The 22,750-nt window shown below is 42.2% G+C and overlaps 1 protein-coding gene across 9 annotated transcripts in view; it reads left to right on the plus strand.

Annotated features, from left to right (window-relative positions):
• Window positions 1-22,537, plus strand: part of TMEM114 (transmembrane protein 114) — a 104,938-nt gene extending 82,401 nt beyond the window's left edge. For 3 of the 9 annotated variants that reach the window (XM_051632229.1, XM_051632230.1, XM_051632239.1), the window contains 2 exons: window positions 4,020-4,276; window positions 11,401-22,537. The gene's annotated coding sequence lies outside the window, so the exon portion shown is untranslated. Of the gene's footprint in view, window positions 1-4,019; window positions 10,785-11,400 lie in introns of those variants that run through there. The other 6 variants (XM_051632232.1, XM_051632231.1, XM_051632233.1 and 3 more) reach the window with 6 other exon arrangements.
• The last annotated feature ends 213 nt before the right edge of the window (window positions 22,538-22,750 follow it).

Raw genomic sequence — 22,750 nt, forward strand, 5'->3', positions numbered from 1 at the left:
CTCAGCTGCTGGCTGACTGAATCAGCTGCTTTAAGTATTTGTGTCTACCTGGAGCAGGCTCAGGCTGCTCGCTGTTTCGGCTGGAGAGAGAGAAGGAGCTGATATTCCTCACTGCTCCCTCTCCTTACAGCCCAATGTTATGCTCTCAAAATAATACCTGTATTTACTTTGGTTCTCTGGGCTAAAATGCCTGCACAGTTTTCCTCACTTGCACTTCTGTTTGGATCTTTACCTGTAGCTGCTGTAATTGGAAATGGTTAATGTGCAGTGGCTTTGCTAGGTGCTTAACAGTTCCAATTAGGGCTGAGCTCAATATCTGCTGTCTTGCTTTGCAGAGACCCAAAAGTGGCTTGCATCTTAACTGCAAACCTGTTTAGAGAAAAAAGCAAACACTTCAGAAGTGCTTTTCCAATGTATGTCTCTCTCTCTGAAAAGTTCTTGGAGGTAGGTGTGTATCTTTAGCAGTTGAACAGCAGTGTAAAGGAGGAAAGTAACAGCAAAGGCCAAGTGCTCTCGTCACCTCACATGGGGACTGCTCAGTAATGTCACCACGTGCTGTCCGAGTCGTGCCATCTGCCATGGGGTGGCATTTCTGTGCTCACATTACCAGCCCCTTCCAGCCCACGCTGGGTTTAACCAACAGGCACTTCATGCCAGTGTGTGGTGGCTCTGGTGGTCTGCAAACCCAGCCAGGGCTCGGCAGGGCCCAGCTCAGTGCTGAGCTCCACCTGAGTACAGGATGCTGGGCTGGGGGGCACCCACAGCCAAGAGCTTTGGCACAGCTGAAACTTCCCATCCCACATGAAGTCTGCAGTCAGGCTGTGCATCCAAATATGACTGATGGCATGGGATGTCAAATACATGAACAGAGCTGCTTTACAGCTGCTCTTCCCCCTCTCCACCTAACAAAAAAAGAAACAATTCTTTCTATTTCGGAGCTTAGGCTGTAGGCTTAAAGACTATATATACATGAACTTTCAATCATATTTTATAAAACTGGCAAAGAAAAAATATTGAGTGCTTGCCAGATTCCTCCCCCTCAGTCTTGCTCCTGACACTAGGCACCTATTGTAGAGCCTGGAATATTCCCTCCCCACGTCTAGGTTTTTGACAGTAGCTACTTTTGTGGTTGTGAGTGAGCCATATAAAAAAAAAGGAGAGAGAAAAGAGTTCCAGCAAATTAATGTCTTCTCTGCTGAATATGTTATTTCTATTAAAATTTTAAAAGTTTGAAGTGACAGTAAATGTGGTCTTATTTTAGAATGGTTTCCATAACACTACACAGCAGTTGCCAATGGCACTTATGCCTTCTCATACATACACACACAGCTATTTAGCTGACAACAACGTTTAAGCCATTAAACATGATAATACTGCAACTGTTATGCAATGGTAAAGCTTGCTCTCAAAAGAAGTATTTGGTGTTTTAAGTTGAAAGTCAACATTTGTTCCATATATATTTCTAATAAAGAAAATATAAATTAATTATTTAATGTAATATTCAATGCCCTTAGGGTGTACACTCTGTTACCTATAAAACATTCATGCACATTGAGCACTTTTTTGGTGCCAGTTCTTGGCTTTGTACATCTGCTGTACAATACTGAGTATTCTAACTAACAACATGCCTTAATTGAGTTTAGGTGTTTGAGTCATTTATTTAAATTTAGAAGTGTGAATAATTTATTTCAATTTACATTTTAATTATTTTACTCACTTTTTTGGGAGTAACCTTATTTTCTAGCTTCTAAAAAAATAATCGGCATATGTTTACTGCAGCAACATTCACACTTACTAAATTCTCTGAGAACTTAGTTCCAAACTGAGAAATACTAATGAATTATTCATAGATCAGCCATTAGCTGGAATTAAATTAGGATGTCCAGATCTAAAAGAAACTTGACTTTCTAGCACCCAACAGTCCCTAAAGCTCCCTAAGAATTGTTCTTCTGCGATGGCAAGTTGGACTAAGCTCCACTTAAGTATTGCAAAAACAAAAATTAATATTTCTGCAGTTAATGTGGGTTTATGTGTTGTTATTTTTTTATTATATGTTATTATTTATTACCTGTAATTGAACCATTTATTGGGATATAATGCATGGCATGGAGTTCCTTGTGTTTTTTTTTTTCCCCAGGAGTAGTTATAACCTAAATGAAATTGTTTTTTGTTTTAATTGTTGTTATATTACTTTCTTTGCAAAACTGGACTAAATAAGGCAATTTTTCCTATGTAAGCTAGTAGAAAGTGAAGGTCTGAGATAGGCATTCCATTCCAGCTGGTGGTTCTTGGAAAGGGGTACATACCCTGATGTACAAGCATCGAATCTGTGGCACCCTCAGAAGTGCCCAGAGCTGAGCTCAGTTTACATGAGCTTTGGTTGTGCCTTTGCTGGGAGAACTGCAGGGAAGTCCAAGCTCAAAGGACTTACGTCCTCAGAAATAAGTGGGGACTTTGGTGGGAAAACAGCAACAATTTAGAAAGCTTTATTTATTTATTCACTGACTAGAAAAGCTAATTGTTCAATCTCTGAAAAGTCTGCTTTCTTTAAAGTGAGCCTGACATGGAAGCACCCAAAACAGAATAAACTAAAAAAGTGCTATATTGATTAAATCTCTGAGTTTGTGGTGCACAGGCTGTGGTGTTGCCTGCCCCATGCTGAGGATCTCTGGGGCACACAGGTTGCTTCTAACCTGCAGCTGTCTCTGAAGCCTGCAGTGCTGAGGTGACACATGTGCTACCCCTGAGCCAGTGTATTTCTAGTAAGTGGAAAACTTGGAAAGCAGCTCATTTTGTTTGCAGGACTATGTAAGACTTGAAAGGCATCTGCTCATATCTCATCTCTAAACCCTGAGCAGTTATTATCAGGGAGCCATGGACAGGTGTGGCTTTACCTAGTTCTGGTGCTGTTTCCTGGGCAGTAGCAGGACACCTTTTTTCTGCAACCAATAGTTTAACTCAGTTCACTGGGGCTATTTGGATACATCATTATTTCCATGGTGCAATCTTCAGGACTTACCAGTTTAACCCATGAGGTGCTGTTCCACCACTGCAGACACAGATGAGTCAGGGTGTGACTGGGCACAGCTCAGTCATCTGCTCACCAAAGAGCATCTGTAACAGCTGTCTCCAATTCTTTCATGGTTTCTAGTGCATTCAGCCTCAGGGTCTAACTGAGTCCTAACATTAAAACTTACAGTATGATCTGATTTTAGAGGAGCTTAAGATCTAAGAAATGTCTGAATCCAGCTCATACAGAGTATCTCTCAGTAGCAGCTGCCTGTATAGGTTTCAAAGTGTTAACAGGAGAAAATACTGTCCCCATTTTATAGACACTTGTTAGTGGCCAAGATGGCTGAAATAGTTTTGTAACCAAAAGATGCTTTCAACAAAGGGCAGTGAAAACCACTCAGCATTAAATAGATGAGGATTTTTCTATAATGGCAAAGTCAATTTGTGACATTTTGACATCAGTCCTGCATGCAGGCATGTACACCTGTGTCCCTCAAGTTGTCTTTTTCCTTTTTTTAATTAACTTTTCCAAATACAATGTAAATATAAGAAAAAAATATATGCATTGATTTCAGCCTGGATTTTTGTGTACACACATGTATATATTATTCAGCACTGTCTTTTTTTACTCATGCATACCTTTTCACACATACAAGTGTGCCCTGGGATGTTACAATCTCCTTTGCCTGGCAATCTGTAGCCACATAAATGTTTCTCTAGGTAAATAAATTTCACCACATTTTACTTTAAAATGTAATATTTTTTCAAATTCACTTTTGCTGCTAAATATAGCACATAGTGGCCCATCCATAAATGGACACCTTGAGAATGGAAAATGGTAACCTGGAAATATTTTTAATAAACACAGAATGGCTTGGGTCTTAGGTTGGAAGGGACCTTACAGATCATCTGCATCCAACAACAAGCTACATGCATATTTTTGTTTTGAACATCAATAGAGATACTCGTCAAAATAAGCCTCTTTTTTTCTTTTTTTTTTTTTCCAGTTGTAAAAAAGATCCCAACAGAAATTGGATGTAGAGGAGTCTGCAGAGAAGCAGGGGCCTGGTGGTGCAGTGACAGTCATCTTAGCTGGAATTATGAACTGCAGCTTTCCAGAGCTAAAAGCACAATCTGCAGCTTAGACTGAAGAGGTAGAAGTGCTGTTGAGAGCTGTGCTACGTGGGACTTCTCCACTGACCAAGTGGCTGCCCTGGAGGTGACACAGAATTTGATACAAAGTTGGCAAGTCTGCTTGGAAAAGGTTTGACCTTATTTGTTCTGGGGTGCAGTGAATGCTGTTTTCTTTGCATCATAGTCTGCAAATTCCAGCTGAAGGAACTGATTAGTTCAGCAGATGGTTAAATACCTTGTTGAACCAGAGCCATATCCAGTCCCCTACACATGGGGAAATAACTTGAGGAATGATTATGACAAGCATAAGGCTGTGGACTTCTGAGAAGTAAGGTGTCACAGAGCCATGTGCAGCTGGTGGTGGGGGCAGTGCCAGGCAGGGCACTGGGCTGCTGTGGAACAGAGGGCCCCTGCTGGGACTGGGGGATGCAGCTGCCCCTGGCACTGCAAGGAGGAGAGTCCCATGGGGGATTGGAAGGTCCATCTGGCTGCCCTGAGGGGCGTCACGCCACAAAATGAGCTATAGGGACCATGAGCTGCTGCAAATGCATGGCATTACAAAATCAACTCCATAGTTGTCTTTAAATGTTGATTCCTCAGTGTACATGCTCTCTATCAAAGGCAGTATTTCACTCAGACCCTTACAAACCTCTGTCCTGAAACAATGATCACAACAGGTCTTGTAGATGTTGTAGTAAGATGATATGCAGTGTGAAGACACTGGTGAGCTGTGGTGAATATGCAGCATACACAGCTTTCCATATCAGCAACCTGCATGTATCCTAGAAGTAAGAGGATTAAAATAATTTATGGACAACATAACCTTTGGTTTGAAGGTCATGAGTAAAAGACCTTCCTGAAAGCTAGACAGAAAGTTTTGCAGATGAAAAGGAACATTTTCTATAAGGAAAAAATCCATCTTTGAGCAAAGTGCTTAATAAAATAAAAGCAAAAGTAGAAAACCAGCATCAGTTGAAAAAAAAAAAATCCCCTTGTTTCACACAAAATGCTTATAAATGCTTTTTTATATAGTGGTCCAAATTTTTAGGCATTTTGTGGGCATCTCTGAGCCTAGTTCTTTATCCCACTGCACTGACTATCCAATACTGCACACATGCAAGAAATGAGCAAGTGGTCAGACTCGGAGTGACAGACAAAACAGTTTGGCCTTGTCTGTGAATGGCTTTTTGTGGGCAAATTTATTAGAAAAATATGACTAATATGAGAAAGATGTCTCTTATTTGATGGCTCTGAACATATCCCCTCTCCACTCCTTCTTCATGCTGGAGGCATGGTGGATATGCTGAGAGGAGGATCATGCCACACTTTTCCTCTAAGCCTCCACAGCTGGAAACAGGATATTAAATGCTTGGCAATAAAGCAGGTTCTGCTTGTTGTTCTGTAACCTTGTAGCCTTCAGCCCTTCTCTAAAATCTTACAGGAGCTGAGTACTCAAGCAGAAATCAATGATTTGTATCAGAGAGGAAGGAGCATATTAAAGATACACTGAAGAAGCTAAAAAAGAGAAGCTAAGCTCAGAGAAGCCAAGTGCATGGAGACCCATTGGTTCAACTTCTAAACCTCATTTCTTGTCCCTTCCCATTGCTGAATTTAATACTCTTTGCATAATTCTTGCCAGCTCCTCCTCTGGCACTGCAAGCAGGCTTTTTAACTTAATGAGTGACTTTTGTGCACAGCCTGTACTGGGCAGGGAGCTGAGGCTGGGGAGGGGGATGAGGCAGCAGGGGAGGCCGTGCTGCTTTTCCATCTGGGCTCCAGCAGGTCCTTGTGGATGAAACCTATCAATCATGTAAAAAGGTTTCTCAGCACTGCTAGAGCTGAGCAAAGCAAAGCGTATGTTTCTTCCCTGCTTTGTTATTAGTCCACCTCCTTCCTTCAGGGCTGTGTGCTCATTAGCAGCCACCTCTTTGTAGTGCCCAGGAGGAGCTGCTGATCCTGATGGAGGAGCAGGCAGCTGTGGGCGAGAGGTTGTGGGTGAGGCCACGTCAGTGCTGAGACACTGAGCTGCTACTCCCTGGCAGCTGCAGGTGGTGGTGTCTGCAGGGCTCTTGGGTGGTGATGGAGGTGCTGGGCATGGAAGACAGCACCACAGGAAGAGCATCTGAGTGGGGCTTGCTACCGTGGGTTGCATATTCCCCTCTAGCTCAGTTGTTGCTGTCAACCATTTCTAATGGTCCTCCTCTGCCTCCCCTAGTCCTTCCTCACCTTTCTAGAAAACATTTGCAGAGTTTTGTTAAACTTGGGATACGCAGAGAGCTTCTGTGCAGAATGAGCTCAGCCCCTTGGCCTCTGTTTTTCATGTAACTGTCCAGCCTGTGGTGCAGCTGTGGATGATGGCCAGTTAGCTCTCAACGTAGACAGCAGCCCAGTGGGCTTGGAGATCAAGCCTTGTACAGACAGAGCATTTCTCCTTTGCAGGGACACAGTTTTCTGTAGCTGTTACTGAGCTAACTGAACACAGTCACACAGGGACTATGCTTTGAGCAGCCCGGTGAGATGGGGACTTGGGTGTCTGTTGGTTCTATCAGGTGTTTGTCAAGTGAGGAAGCCCAGGCTGTGAATATAGGAATCAAAGTGCCATTACTTCCCCCAAAAGAGCACCCCAAGGGCAGGCTTTGGGGTGGCCAGGTGTGCCTGGGGCAGCTGCTCAGCAGGGGAGAGCAGAGGTGAAGGGCAGTGGTGCTCAGGCCCTGCATGCTGTGATGGGATGCTCTGGCCTGCAGGCAAACAAAGGGTGTGTATGTGTTGCTTTTCCTCTGAAGTGCCTTCAGAGTCTTACTGTACTCAAATTCTGGGGCAAGGAAGAGTTACCCTGGTGTTTTTCTGAATGCAGTGGATCACATGGGTGGGAACAGGTTGGTCTAGAGGATATTACAGCCCTGATACCATGCTGGTAAGGCAGAGGAGACCAAGTTGAGAGACTGTAATTCCAAACTGGAAGAAGGAAAAAGTCCAGGACCTCATACTGGTTTCTGAGAGCTCACAGGGGACAGCTGTGGAAAACCAAGTCATGATGATGTGGGGACCACCATGATGCAGGACCCTAAAGGACCAAATCTGTTACTGCAGTGTCAATCTAAACCAGCCTGTTAAATCTGATCTGTTTTCCTCTGCAGATGAAGGGCCACCAGAGACCCTTTGCATGATGGTGGCTTATTCTGCTGTCTGCAACACAGTGTCTTTCATCTTGCATCTTAATTTTGATCTGGAATGACTGCTCTTTCTCATGCATCATGGTAAAGTCTATCTGGAATCCTAAAATCATTCCAGTTAAATACCAAGCTTCCAGATTAGTCCAAGTGTAATATGAGAGTCATTAGCTAATTCCAAGCATTCATGTTCTGGCTCTAGCAGAAGGCTGTGAGAGAGGCTTCGTGCTTTTAAATCACTCCACTGTGCTGTCTTATTAAATGCCACAGTTTTCAGCCCCATATTGCATTATTACCATTGTTGTCCTTTAGGGGTTGATGTTAATGACGACTGAAAGAGCTTAATGAGCATGTGCCTTGAATAAGCTTTTTATAAACCTTATAAAATAATTACATTTTATTGAAACCTCCACAGGGCCAAGCTAGCAGAAGCACTCAGGGGTGCCAATTTAATATGATACAGTACACTGCTTTACTCAAATAAAGCCTGATCCCACAGAAGTTCACCTTCATTGCCACAAAGGACAGCAGCAACACACCTGCAGCTGCTGAGCACGGGGCTGCAGGATCCCTGCCCTTCTCCATCCTGAGACACTAAGGACAGACAGCTGAATATAAGGAGCTCAAAATACCCTTAGACTGGAAGTGCCTGTGTGGCAAGGGAATTGGGATTTGAGTTCTAACAGCACAAAGACACCTGATCATCTCTGATGAAATGTCACTTGTCAATAGCATGTTAAACATTCTTTAAAAAGCACTAGTAAGCTCCTCTCTCCTGTCTTGTTCCCATCCAGCACAGATCAAAGTTGTTGACCTATGAAAAGAAAGAAAGGTGTTCATAAGGGAATGACTTGTGGTGCCTTTTGGGATGCAGTGTGGTCTCTGTCTTAACAGCACACAGCGGTGGCAGCTCTTGTGAGTGCCATAGAAAGTTCTGAAATGGGAATGAATGACAAAGATCCCCTTGAGCTGTTACAGGGGGTTTCTCATCATGTCAGGCTTTTGTGTTTGTCTGAGGAAAATGGCTACATGATTTACAGCAGGTGAATTTCTTGTCATACGTTTGGTCAGAAAATTAAAATTTGGAAATGTATTTACCATCTTTAAGCAAAAACTTCCATATCTTTCATTGAAGAAATATTCTTTGAGTCTGCACAGAATAGAAGAAGGAAGTCCAAATTAAATACTCCAGTCTTTTGACTCTTAGGAAACATCATTTTCTGGATGAAATTAAAGCCCTAGTAGAAATTTTTTCAACCAGTGCCACTTTTTGATTGTTATTGTTTATATTGAAAAAAATACATAAGGATCTCAATTTCAAAACTTGACCCTTCAACAAAACGTGCCTTTTTACTAATGGGCCTATGAAAACTCCTTTCAAAGTCTTTTCTAAACATGTGCAAGACAAATGTATCAGACCCCACAAGGACCAGTCTGTCAGTGAAGGTCCTTGCTCTCTGTGTTGCTCAGAACAGAGTCTGCAGCTGCTGATGAGATTTGAGCTGCAGCCAACTGGACCAAAAAACAAGGGAAGCCTTCAGCACCTGGATCCCAAACACCTTTGTGAGCAAAATGCTGAATTTCATGTTAACACAAAGTTGATGTAGAAAATCATGGGACACTTAGGGAAGGTGAAAGTCTGGCATTTTTTTTTTCCTCTGTGTTATGGTTTCTGACTCTTTGCAGTAGACTAATGTCATGTTTCCAATTTTTCCTTTGCAACTGTGAAGGTTAAAAATGTGTTTTAAAATGTCATATGCTTGAACAATTACCCATTTCCTACTATTCAGATGACAGTTCCAGGCAGACGACACTATCCAGGGCTGTGCATTTCTACCCAACCAACCACAGCTTTGTAGCCTTCTGCTAAGGAACCAACTCCACCTCCCATAATATATAATTGCTTTAGCTCTTGCCACAAGATCAGGGTGGGATGAGGTGTAGGACTGGACCTCCTGGAATGGCTCAGCATCAAGGAAAACAGAAAGGCTTTCAGCCTGGGGATCATGCACTTTAGGAGTTTGTATCCATCCTCTTCTACAGCATGTTATGGGACCATCATGCTTCACTGCCAGCTTCTCCCCAGGCAGTGTGCAGCAGATGTCAGGAGGACTCCACCCCTGATGGGAAAGAAACGTTGAGCATGGATCACAGCAATTTCTAGTTGTGCCTACAAGGGGAGGTAAGCAACCTCTGCAGCAAAAGTGGCAATATATTAAGAGCGTGAAAAAAAGGAAGGTTGTTTTTTTTTTTAAAAAAGAGGCTGTTTGAGCATAGCAAGGCATAAGCCCTTCCCATGTTTCACGCCTATAATTTACAGCAGGGAGCCAAAACGAACCAAGGGGGTGTCTGAGGTCACTGAGGATGTCACCTATCTGCTCAGGGGCTGTGCACAGAGACATCTGTCACAGACAGTCACATCTCCACCAAGGCAGAGCTTTGTATGTGTGCAGTTAAACCCTGAACTCTGAAGCCAACAGCTGTGGTCCTGGTGTGCACGTAGTGTGGGTGGCAGGGGTTACACTCAGGTGTCTGTCTGTAGTTTATGATCAGGAGCACCATGAAATCATTTCATTAGGCAGGTGTGAGGTAACTGTACAGTGTAATGCAGTGTAACACATCATCACATTTTGATTCCCCTGCCCATCACCTCCCACATTTATCTTCAAGGACCTCTTGATGAAACAGCTGCTTAGATTTAATTAAATAACAGCTTTATATAAAGAAGTTATTTTGCTTTGTGTGCTGAACAGGGTATTCGTCTTCAAAATCTCTTCTTCCAGAGCTGGCCTTGCTGCCCCTTGATGTGTCTTTACTCCAATTACCACTCCAGTTTAGCTGATTAATTTGTAGCCACTGGCAAACATGCACAGTTGGCAGGACATCATTCCATTTCAGTGACAAGCACTATAAAAAGATCATTATTTTCATTAGCATAAATAACTGCGTGTTGATAGAACTCTGGTTTCTGAAAATAGGTTAAAGTCTTAACTGTCTTTATTCATTACCCATATATAATTGGAAGTAAAATGATCACATAACTGAACAATAAGCTCTCAGTGTATAATGCTTAATGACTGCACTGAGTCTAGTAACCATGTGGAATGATTTTTTTCTTGAAATGAGACATTTTGATGTAAATGTCTGTATAGACACACTAATTTTTTTACAAAACCGTACACTCTTGATGGTATATAAGAAGAGTCAGTGGAGAAAAGAATAACATGCCAAAGATAGATGTGGGGTTTGTTTTGTTTTTTAACTTCAGAGCTTCTATTTTCATGGGGCATATGAATGTGTTTTTTTTTTTTTCCAGTCCCTGGCCTAGGTTGGATGCTTTGAAAGCTTCTCTGGCTGCAGCCTTCTAGTCAGTCACGTTCCTGATAAGTTTTTCCCTAACAGAGTTTTTAAGAGTTAATATTGCACGACATGTTTCTTTGAGATTAAAGGCTTAATTTTCCTCCTTCATTCTCTTTTCACTTCCATGCTGACTCCACATTCTTGGTGGCATTTTGTACTGGCTTGGAAATGTTACTCTGAGTCACGCTGGTTCTACACTGTGCCTGCAAAGCAGTTGTCCCCTGCTCTGTGATGGTACCTTCTGCATGCCAACACAACAACAATAATAAAAGAACCCAGCACTAATAAAAAACAGTGGTTGAAAGGCAGATGTTTCGAGAGATTTAGACCTTTATTTGTAGTTTAGGAGCTCTTCAGATGAAAAAGTGTATCAATACAGATGATGTGATCACCTAGATGTTCTTAACCCACTACCCTAAAGAGAAAGTCAGAAATGAGATTTCTGCTTTCAGCTTTTATGGAGGATTTGGTTTTATTTCACCCAAAAAGCTTTACAAAGCTTTTCTATGTGCCTTCTGTGTATATATATTTTCTAATGCTATAAGCAGAGTCCTGGTCTAGGGTAAACTCCAGCAAATTCTGGACAAGCATCAATTTTAGTCACTGTACAGGCCATGTTCAGGATTCGGAGAACAGCCCTTGAAAGATACTATTGTTTTTCTACTTAATAGGCTACTGATAGGAGGTATGACTGGTAAAATAAATTTTCCTTTTTATTATATAGCGAAACAAAACAATGTGTACTGCAAGATGGAAAAATGAGAGGCTGCCTTTACTTTGCTGCCATGGAGAAACTTTGGCACTGCTTTGAACCATCGCCCAGAAACATTTTTGTGCCCAGCTTGTATCTTGGTTTATGTCAGAAGATGACTTTGAAAATGAGCTGGTTTATAGAACAGAGAAGAGTCAAGGGTAATAGGAGAGTAAATGATTGCCTCAGTATTGAGTCTGGGGAAAAAATCACGTAGAGTAAAAGGTGAAAACAAGATTTGGATCCCGACAAACCTGTGACGTCCATCAGATCCCCACAGGTGCAGGATGGACATTCCTCACAGCCAGCCCTGACCTTCCAGCCCTGATAGGGTTGGATGGACCTTTGGAAAAAGCTGAGCCTGTTGTCTTGTCAGAGGAAAACCAAACAGAGAATGTCTTGCCAAATGCTGTGTAATACTTGCTGAAATGTCACACCCAGAGTGGGATGCAGGGGAGAGGAGGGTGGAAGAGCTGATGGCACTGTTGAACATCCAGTTTAGCAATGGAATGATAGAATCAGATGCTAAAATAGACTTTTTTTTTTTTTTTCCCTTTTTGAAATCTTTCTTGTGAAATACTTATTTTGTTAGAAACTTAAAAGAGAAGCATTGAAACATGCTTTTATTTTGTCAGAGCCCCTTTCCCCCTCCTCAAACAATGGACTTTTTTTAGGTTTTGCTTGAAACCTAGAACAAATGCCCTGAATTAAAGCACATGAGACCACAGTAACTGACTGCACACCCCGAGCCCTGCAGTGTCAGCACACTCCCTTGGACAATCTGGGGCTGGCACAAGCCACCAAAGGGCAGAGCTGGGGCTCATGGCAGCAGGAACCAGGGACCAGCTCTGGGCATTTGATGGCAGCAGCACCAAGCGGATGGTGGGTGAGGTCCTGCCAGCACCTGCTCCTGTGAACAGCAGCAAGAATCCCCATCTTCAGCAGGGCAGAGGAGCAAGAGGTGAGACAGAGTCATCGTGGCTTCTACATCTCCTTGTAGCAGCAAGTGGACTAAAGAGGCAGCAGAAAACTCTGTGCAGACACAAGCAGGGGACCTCTCTGCCTGCATCCTGTGGAGCGTGAACAATTCTGGGAAATGCCTTTCAGCAGCAGTGATTTAGTAAGCCAGGGAGTTGACTCATGATAGCAGGAGCCAGAAATGCAGCAAACAGTGGGTACCTCTTTGGGGAGGGAAGACGAGGTGGAGGGTTGTTTGCAGTAGACAGCAGCCTGCTAAGAGGAGCAAACAGGTTTGTTTGTTTTTATTAAGTTACTGCAAAGCCACTTGGGTTCTTGCTGAATTGGGTGCATTGTAGAGACAAGACAAAAGGCACTAACTAGTCAACGAAAGTCAGGCACTAAGGTAGAATAAGACCTTACCTATTTCATCTGTAGAGAAAACTGGATATTGAAGATGCAGTGCAACTGCTGGCAAATTATGGTGTTTTAGACAATGCTATTGTCATTCAGAAAAAAAACGTGGAAGGCAGTAGGTATGGTCTCAAGGAGTGACTTTTTACTTGCTGTAGCAGAGTTCACCTGGGCTGAGGTACCACTAGGCTGGTGCTGTATGGACACAGCAGAGGAGCTTTGTGCAGAGCAAGGTGTGCAGGTTAGAGAAAGCAAGGTGCTAGGCTGCCAGATGAGCACTACATGTGCTCTACCATCATTTAGGGAAGTGCTTGCTAACAACAGCTTACCTAAACTTAATGAAATAAAAAGACTCTCCTTATTTTAGACTGGCAGGCACCTTTAAGATTTGGTAACTGAAGATTAATTTACTGTCATTGGCCCTAAATGTTTTTATAATGCCAATTTATAGCTATGAGAAAAAAAAAAAGAAAAGTGACCAGAATAGGTTTTTTAATAATAGATAAAACCCATCATCTAGCAGTCTAAGTGAATTCAATACCATTTACCTGGAATAGAGGCTGCAATGTCTTGTTAAACCCACTGACTCACCAGCATGCCCCCCAAAAGCACCTGCCTGAGTCAGCTGGCAGATTTAATGGCTGTTTGGTTTTCTCCAAGTCTGTGGCAAATCATGGTTGGGACTTTGTGCTTAAACACCAGGCAAACATAATGCCACTGATGCCCATGCTTGAGATGGATTTCTTTCCCTTGGAATGACTCTTTCTGTTTCACCATCATTATAACAGGAATTGTCCTGGAAAGCACAACAAAAGCAGTTTTTTATTTCCCCTTGCAATAGTGCTGAGGACTCATTCCAATGTCCTATTTCTTTGCTGGGCAGAAAAGGCTTGTGTTTGCATTTCCTTCAGCTGTTGCTAGTCTGGCTGCCAACATGGCTCAATTAATGATGGATCAGAGTCACTGCTGCAAGATGTCTTGCTTGGAGTGAAGGATTCAAAATGCTTTAAGAGGCATCCATGCTGTTCTCTAAGTATCACTCTATTAGCTGCCCTCCAGTAGCCTTATCTGGCTAATATAATATTGCAGAAACAAAGTTACAGAGATAAAAAGCAACGTGTGTGGATGTGGTGTTGTAAAATCACTGACTAGGGAGAACACATTTTTAATGTAATGCAGGTGACCTGGAATAGCTTTCATTCCTGTGTCCATTTCCTTATACATAATACAGCAGATTTAAACACTTTTAGTCCTTTGAGCATGGATTTCTGGGCTGAAGGATCACAATGAAGTTTTATAGCCCTTTCTTATGAAGTGTGGCATTTCTGACATTATTTGATGTGCAAGAGCAACTGCATTAGTCGAGGGCTACGCTTGAATAGTTATCACTTTAAGCCCATGCCCTGGGAGTATTGTATTCAGCTCCCTCATTATTTCCAGCCCTGCAGGTTATACCAAGAGTTGCTATTAGTACATTACAACCATAAAATGAAGGTAGTCACTTTCTATAAGGGTCAAGTTTACTCCTAGAAGCTGGCAAACTTCATTTTGCAGCTCGGGTGGACTGGCAGTGCCCTGCTCCAAGCTTTCCTGCTGCCTGGCTTTGTGTGCAGCCTTGTGCTACCTTGTTGGGTCCAAGACTTGCTTGGAAAACATTAAAACTTTGAACAAAATCTGACACTACAGCAACTATATGAAGCAACCATCAGCCTGTTCACCTTAGACAAGCTCCTACGTCATTCATCAAACATACAGTCCATCGTATTTGAGGGGAGGTTGGGTCAGAGTCATGAGTACTCCACATGGCTGTAAGACAAGCATTTTGGGTATATTTAGCACTTGATACTATGGAAGGACAGCAGTTCTGTTTGTTGAAGTCAGTGCACCTTCCAGGTTGTCTTAACCTTCACAGCATCTCCTAGGATATTACTGAAGAGATAAAGCAACTGAGACAATCTACTTGAGTGGAGCACTTGGGCTCATGTCTGCCACAGCCTATGAGCTGGTGACACAGGTACTGGTAAGCTGTGGAGTCATGGGGATCGAGGTCCCCAAAGCTAGAGGAAGATGCTCAGAAAATAAAAAAGAATCATGCCATGATATCCAGGCCCACTTCTTCACCTGAGACAGAGTCCTTCTCCTAGAGCTCATGACCCAGCCTGCAGTGGAGTAGCCCCTGCTGCAGACAAGGCTGCACATCCCACCATGATGCCCACCCTGCTGCCGTGGGTTGGTGAGCAGGGCTGTGTGTGTGTGTGTTGGTGTCTGTGCCTCAGGGAGTGAAACTGCTGCTGGGCTGTCACACTGGTGTGAGGGTGTAACTGCCCACACACTGCTGTTGGGCTGAACACCCTGAGGGCAAGAAGGTAGGTAGGTTGCATGGGCAATTCTGAGTGAACATCTACTGCTAAAAAAAAAAAGGCCCTAATAGATTTTAGGCATGGAAGAAACAGCTTAAATTGAAAAAAATGTTTTCCAGGAGGAAAATTTCCTTGACCCCAGTTTTCTGTGGGTTACAAGGGAGATACAGATCCAAGGGACATACAAAATTAAAGAGAAAAGAACAAGGAGCATTGTCCTCATTTGAGACGTGCTTATTTGGTAGAGCGTTGCTGATGTGCTGTAGCACACACGTCATGCTTCCACGCCGTGCCTGCCAGTCATTAATTACTTTTTGCAAAAACAGTAATAGCACTTTTGCTAAAGCAGTGGTTAATAGACGTGCCTCACATCTGATCAATATTAATCAGTGAAATGAAACCCATCAACTTAATGATAAGATGATAGGATGAAATCTTAATGCATCTCATTGATGGTGCTTTGCCTCAGAAGCACAGGAAGAAACCTGTGTTTGTTACCTACATTCCACGGTGTTTTGAAGCCTGGCATCTTTCCCTGTAAATAACCCCTGTGCTTACCTAGAGTCCTGACCAACACTAGTGAAAGGGTAACATCATAACTGCACCTCAAATATTATTTATGATCTTAAATAGTAACGGGAGTTTCAGCAGTACTTAAGAAAGATTTTTAATCAAATATTTTCTTGGGTGCTTTCTGAGAAAAGACCAATCTTCAAGAAATCTCACATCTGTGGCATGAACTGCTAAAGCAACAACAATCTTTCTTTTTTGACCCCGCCTTCCTAAAAAAAAAATAGTAGTATATTAAAAAAAATAATATCCAAATTCCAAAATACGCTCCTGTACTTCCCCCTTCCCCCCAAGAAAAGGATTAAAAAATATGATGTGTTTGGTGTTAACCACACTACTGAAAGTATTACAGTGCTGTGGTGTTAGGCAGGGTACAGCTGCAGTCTAGTATACACAAAGCTAGTTAGTGGAGACACTGAGGGGTTTTCTTTGTTAACTTCTGGGTTTGGTAAAGCCTCTTACTCGACGTGTAGCCAGAGCGATTGCAATTCAAGGGAAGAATGAGTGTTCATCACTCTCTGAGCTGCTGTTGCAACGGCCAACTAGGTCAACAGGCTATTTACCACCAGGGCTCAAAGTCTGTCTTCTGCTGATGTGCTTCTGAGTATCTGTAAGGCATCCTGTTTATGCTGAGTATATTTCTACCTTCTAGGAATCAGGTCTTAGTCCCTGTGTTGCAGGTGTTGGATGTAGCCTGGATATGAAGGACAATCCTTTCACTGCGGGCTATAAAGTCCAGGTTTCAGGAAAGCTGCTCTTCAAAAGCCAAGCATCCCAAAACTGGAGAATATATAAAGACTGGTGCTAACAGCATCAGGAGCAAGGAACGAATGGAGCATTGACACTTTAACTATGACTGCAGTTGAACTAATTGACTCATTGCTAGAAGAGAGAAACCAGCATGAGGCTCTGCCCCTGCCAGCACGTGCAGAGGAGAGGAGAGGGCCAGACCAGCAACACTGCATAACGACCCAGGAGCAGTAAAATGATGTATGAGCACTCTTCTCGTTTTCACAAGGCAGCAGTGGAACACTAACTTGTTTCCATGGCAACCCTGAAAAAGAATTACAGCTTTAAAATTGACTGAATGGTAGCCCCATGAAAAAGTAAAGGGCAGACCATATCTTTCTAAAATATAATTTAGTACTAAGTCACCTGAACAGTATTAGCTAAAAGGATTTGAGCACTAGACTTGGGAAGTGACCCATTTGGGATATGGAGTCGTAGGCTTTTCTAATGGTGTGTGTTAGATCTGAAGGGCCTGGTGGACACACGTTGCATGCAGTGTAAAAAAACCTTTCTGCCTGAAATCTCAGGAAAACAAGAAATTACTGAGGTGAAGGGGAGGGGAATAGCATGACAGATAAGGGGCACTGTTGTAAAGAAATAGTAACACATACTGTGAGTGCCTAGTATAAAAATACATGTGGTGGAAATTAAACAATCCTTGGGGTGAGTAAGGGAACAGTTCTATATTTAGACTGGAATGCATCCAGTTGGACTGGGAGGCCAGCATCTGTCTCTAGCATGGTGCATTATCCTGCCCTTGGAAGGCTACTCAGATCTAATTCTGAAGGCTGTAAATTTTTCAGAAAGTTGTGGGGTTTGTTTTTGGTTTTGTCAGGAAAAACTCCCATTAACTTCAGCAAGAGTTGAGACAAATGCTCAGCATTTGCTCCTTTATGTGAAATCTGAGGGCTGGGGAGAAGGGAGTGGTAAATTGTACACCAAGATGGCATTCTTTGACATGACAACAGTTAAAACAAAAAGTAATAACAATAATAATAATAATAATTCAAACAAGTTTATTATGGGAGATAAATTTGGAAAAGCAGAAATCTTAAGTTTATTGGCAGTTTCCTTTGCAAACAGGAAAAAAAATTAGACACCTGCAAAGTCCCATGCACATTAGTTACAGACTTAGCACTGAACATTTGGAAAGTGTGGTCGTGCCGGTTCAGAGCAGCAGATCTGTGGCTGTTATAAACTGACAACAGACAACTGCACAGTTCAGGATTTGGTCTGGCAAGTTTCATGGCATATTACAGAAAGCAGTATTTAACCAAGAAATATGGCTGATACACTCCCAGGAGCAGTGTGATGCCATGAAAAGAGACTTCCACTCAGGAGGAGGGTCCTGTTCAGCTCCTCCTGCAGTCTGATGTGATCATGTGAGTTGTGCTGAAACCCCGGTGCCCCTGCCCTCTCGCAGTGCTTTACAAAAAGCTGTGTCAAACCACATTTAAAAGTCTTGTTAAAAAGTCCAAGCGTTGACCTTGGTTTCTGGAAATGGCCACAAAAAGGAATTATTTCTGTGTTTGAGTAAACAAGGGCTTCAATCTACAGCCTTTGTTTTGTTTGTGTGTTTACCCAGCAGAAACCTGCACAGATCTTGGTGTCACAAAACCATTGTTTGTAAAGTCTCTGCAAAACAGGTGTCCTGATCTTCAAGGATGATCAACCCTGTTAATCCCTTGGGCTGGGATTTTCAAAAGAATCTCAAAAGACAACCTCAGTGAAAGAAAAACACACTTATAGGCACCCTGCCCATCCCTGTCTGGGGGCCCCACCACTGGCACCCAGCAGTGGACAAGCCCAAGGCCTTACAGGCTCCCTTTGCCCTCTTCTGGGAACACTTGCTTAACCCATCACATTAAGGCACAGGTTGAAACAAATCACAAGTGTGCTTAATAACGTATAAAATAGCTTAGTAAAATTGTCATGAAAATTTAAAAGCTTGGGCAAAAAAACCCTACCCCTCTGCCATTTATACGGATGACAACGATAATGAAAAAAATAACGATGTTTTAACTCACCCATCAAAAAAATTTATTCACCCTGAGAGAGCAGAACTGTGGAAAGATACTTACCTTGAATTTATAAACTACTCCTCAGATAAAGAAATACAGGATGCAAAGTTGCCTCATTCACATTCATTCAGGCACCCAGAGCCCTTTTTTTTTAGCCTAGTGGATGCAGATTCTTTGGAATTAGAGCTTATGAGAGAGGCCCTAATCCTGGGCCTGGTCTCACTGTCTGTACAGCTGAGGGAATGACTCGGTGTCACCAGCTGCCCCAGGGGATGTGCAGCCTTGCTGGACACACCACAGGCCATGCCTGCAGCTCCTCGGATGCTCAAAGAGTCCGGTAAGGAGTCAGGACCAGGAGGAGAGAAACACTTCCTTTTGGTAGGGGTCTGGATGGCCTTCCCTAAGGCTGCTTAACAATCTTTCTGCTTAATTAAAGGTGAGCAATTTTTCTTTCCTTCAGTAGCTACATGGCAGATAAAATAATAATAAAAAACAATTACATCATCATTGATAAACTGAAATGGCAATTCCAGTGTACCCGTTTCTTGCTGGTTGATGTCCAGAGAAATTCCATATCCTAAACTAGAACTTTACCATTAATGTGGTCTAAAAAATAATCCAACAAAACAGACCTAAATAAATAAATAGTTTACTCTTGAAATCACATGCTAAGTGATCCTGAAGAAACAAAAGGCAGCAGGGGAACTGAACAATAATGGTTATGGTAAGGAAATAATACAATTTCACAAGGTAGATGTTTTTGTTTAGGAATTGTTCCATATCACAGGAAAGGTCCAAGCTGGTCAACTTGTCTGGAAATGGCAGAGCAGAAGTGATACTTGAAGCAGGACAGAAAGAAGAAAGCAAGTCTTCTCAGTCTGAGGAGGGCACTTCTCTTTTATTGAGCAAAGCAGAAGGCATTTCCAAGCCGACCACATGGGCACTCAGCCTTGGCTTTCTTGAATGCAGTGGTGTAACCAGAGAGGCGAGAGGAGCCCCTGAGATGTGGGTGGCTTTGCTTTGTGGGCACATGCAGCTTAGGGAAATGGAGGAATGAATATGGACTTTTGGGAAGGTTTCTGTGCTACAAGACATACTCGTCCGGGTGTTAGACCTGCTCCTCCCTAGCCAGAGATAAATGGAAACAAGGCAATTCTTCCATGCCCTTGTCTGGCACCACCCCCTGAGCTCAGCAGGGTGGCACGAGGTGTGCTTCAAGGTCCAGAGATACACAGATGCAGCATTTAGCCACAGCAGGCCTAAGGTCCAGCTTTTTATTCTTACGGAAAATGGTGCCATTGGCTATTGCAAGGAGTGAGAATCCCACCAGCAACGTGCTCCTCACAGTGCCCAGCAGCAGACCTTGGAAATGACTATGACTGAGTCTGTTCTAAATGAGTTTGGAAGCACGTGGGATTTTAAGACAGAAGAACTGAGCACAGCTGAGTCTGTCTCTCTGAATGCTCTGGCTTTTGGCTCCCTCCACTGTGGTTTGACTTGCAAAACGTGTCTGATGTGACCTCTGCTTTAGTTCTGTCATGTTGGGTGACATTGTAATAAGTGACGTCATAATGGAAGACATGATAATGGGTGACATAATGGAAGGCATTGAATGGGTGACATCATATTGGATGATATAATGGGTGACATCATAGTGGGTGACATCATAAAGGGTGAAGTCATAATAGAACACATCATAATGGGGGACATCATAATGGAAGACATCATAATGGGTGACATCATAAAGGGGGACATCCTAAAGGGAGACATCCTAAAGGGAGACATCATAATGGGTGATGTCATAATAGAACACATCATAATGGAAGCCAACTTATGGATGACATTATAAAAGGTGAGATCATAATGGGTGACAGCGTAACGGGTGACATAATAGGTGACAAAATAAAGGACATCCTAAAGGGTGATGTGATAATGGGTGACATCCTAATAAAACGTCATAACGGGTGACACCACAATGGAAGACATTTTATTGGTGACATCATAATGGGTCACATATTGGGTCATGTAATGCGTGACATCATAATGGAAGATACCTTATGGGTAAAATCATAAAGGGTGACGTCACAATAGACCACACCATAATGGCTGACATCATAGTGGAAGACATGAGTGACATCATAATGGAAGATATAATAATTGGTAAAATATTGGGTGATATAATGGGTGACATCATATTGGGTGATATCATAATGGGTGACATCTTAAGGGTGACATCATAATGGATAACATCATAATCGGTGACATCACAATAGAACACATCATAATGGAAGATGTCTTATGAGTGATGTAATAAAGGGAAACATCCTAAAGGATGACATCATAATGGGTGATGTCATAATGGAAGCCAGCTTATGGGTGACATTATAAAAGGTGAGATCATAATGGAAGATGTCATAATGGGTGACATCCTAAAGGGAGACATCCTAGAGGATGATGGGATAATGGGTGACATAATAAAACATGTCATAACAAGTGACATCATAATGGAAGACATTTTATTGGTGACATCATAATGGAAGATATCATAATGGGTCACATACTGGGTCATATAATGGGTGACATCATAATGGAAGATATCTTATGGGTAACATCATAAAGGGTGACGTCACAATAGAACACACCATAATGGCTGACATCATAGTGGAAGACATGAGTGACATCATAATGGAAGATATAATAATTGGTAAAATATTGGGTGATATAATGGGTGACATCATAGTGGGTGACATCATAAAGGGTGAAGTCATAATGGGTAACATCATAATAGAACACATCATAATGGAGGACATAATAATGGAAGACATCATAATGGGGGACATCCTAAAGGGAGACATCATAATGTGTGATGTCATAATTGGTGATGTCATAATAGAACACATCATAATGGAAGCCAACTTACAGATGACATTATAAAAGGTGAGATCATAATGGGTGACAGCATAACGGGTGACTTCATAATAGGTGACATAATAAAGGACATATTAAAGGGTGATGCGATAATGGGTGACCATAATGGAAGACATTTTATTGGTGGCATCATAATGGGTTACATATTGGGTCATATAATGAGTGACATCATAATGGAAGATACCTTATGGGTAACATCATAAAGGGTGACGTCACAATAGAACACACCATAATGGCTGACATCATAGTGGAAGACATGAGTGACATCATAATGGAAGATGTAATAATTGGTAAAATATTGGGTGATATAATGGGTGACATCATAATGGGTGACATAATAATGGAAGGCCTGATTGGTGACATCATACTGGGTGATATTGTAATGAGTGACATCTTAAGGGTGACATCATAATGGGAGACATCATAATGGATGACATCATAATCGGTGACATCACAATAAAACACATCATAATGGAAGATGTCTTATGAGTGACGTAATAAAGGGAAACATTCTAAAGGGTGACATCATAATCAGTGATGTCATAATGGAAGCCAGCATATGGGTGACATTATAAAAGGTGAGATCATAATGGAAGATGTCATAATGGGTGACAGTGTAACGGGTGATGTCATAATGGGTGACATAATAAAACATGTCATAACAAGTGACATCATAATGGAAGACATTTTATTGGTGACATCATAATGGAAGACATCATAATGGGTCACATACTGGGTAATATAATGGGTGACATCATAATGGAAGACATCTTATGGGTAACATAATGGAAGATACCTTATGGGTGACATCATAAAGGGTGACGTCATAAAAGAACACACCGTAATGGCTGACATCATAGTGGAAGATATAATAATTGGTAAAATATTGGGTGATATAATGGGTGACATCATAATGGGTGATATCATAGTGGGTGACATCATAATGGGTGACGTCATAATGGGTGACGTCATAATGGGTGACAAAGGGAGACATCCTAAAGGGTGATGTCATAATGGGTGACATCATAATGGAAGACATAATGGGTGACATAATAAAGGGTGACTTCCTAATGGGTGGCGTCATAATTGGTTATGTCATAATAGAACACATCATAATAGGTGACATCATAATGAAGACCTCTTATGGGTGACATCATAAAGGGAGACATCATATTGGGTGATAAAATGGGTGACATCATACAGGGTGACATCATAATGGAAGACATTATAATGGGTGATATCCTAATGGAAGACACGGGTGACACAAACTATGACATTATAATG

Source organism: Apus apus, chromosome 14, assembly GCF_020740795.1.
Source record: "Apus apus isolate bApuApu2 chromosome 14, bApuApu2.pri.cur, whole genome shotgun sequence".
NCBI lineage: Eukaryota > Metazoa > Chordata > Aves > Apodiformes > Apodidae > Apus > Apus apus.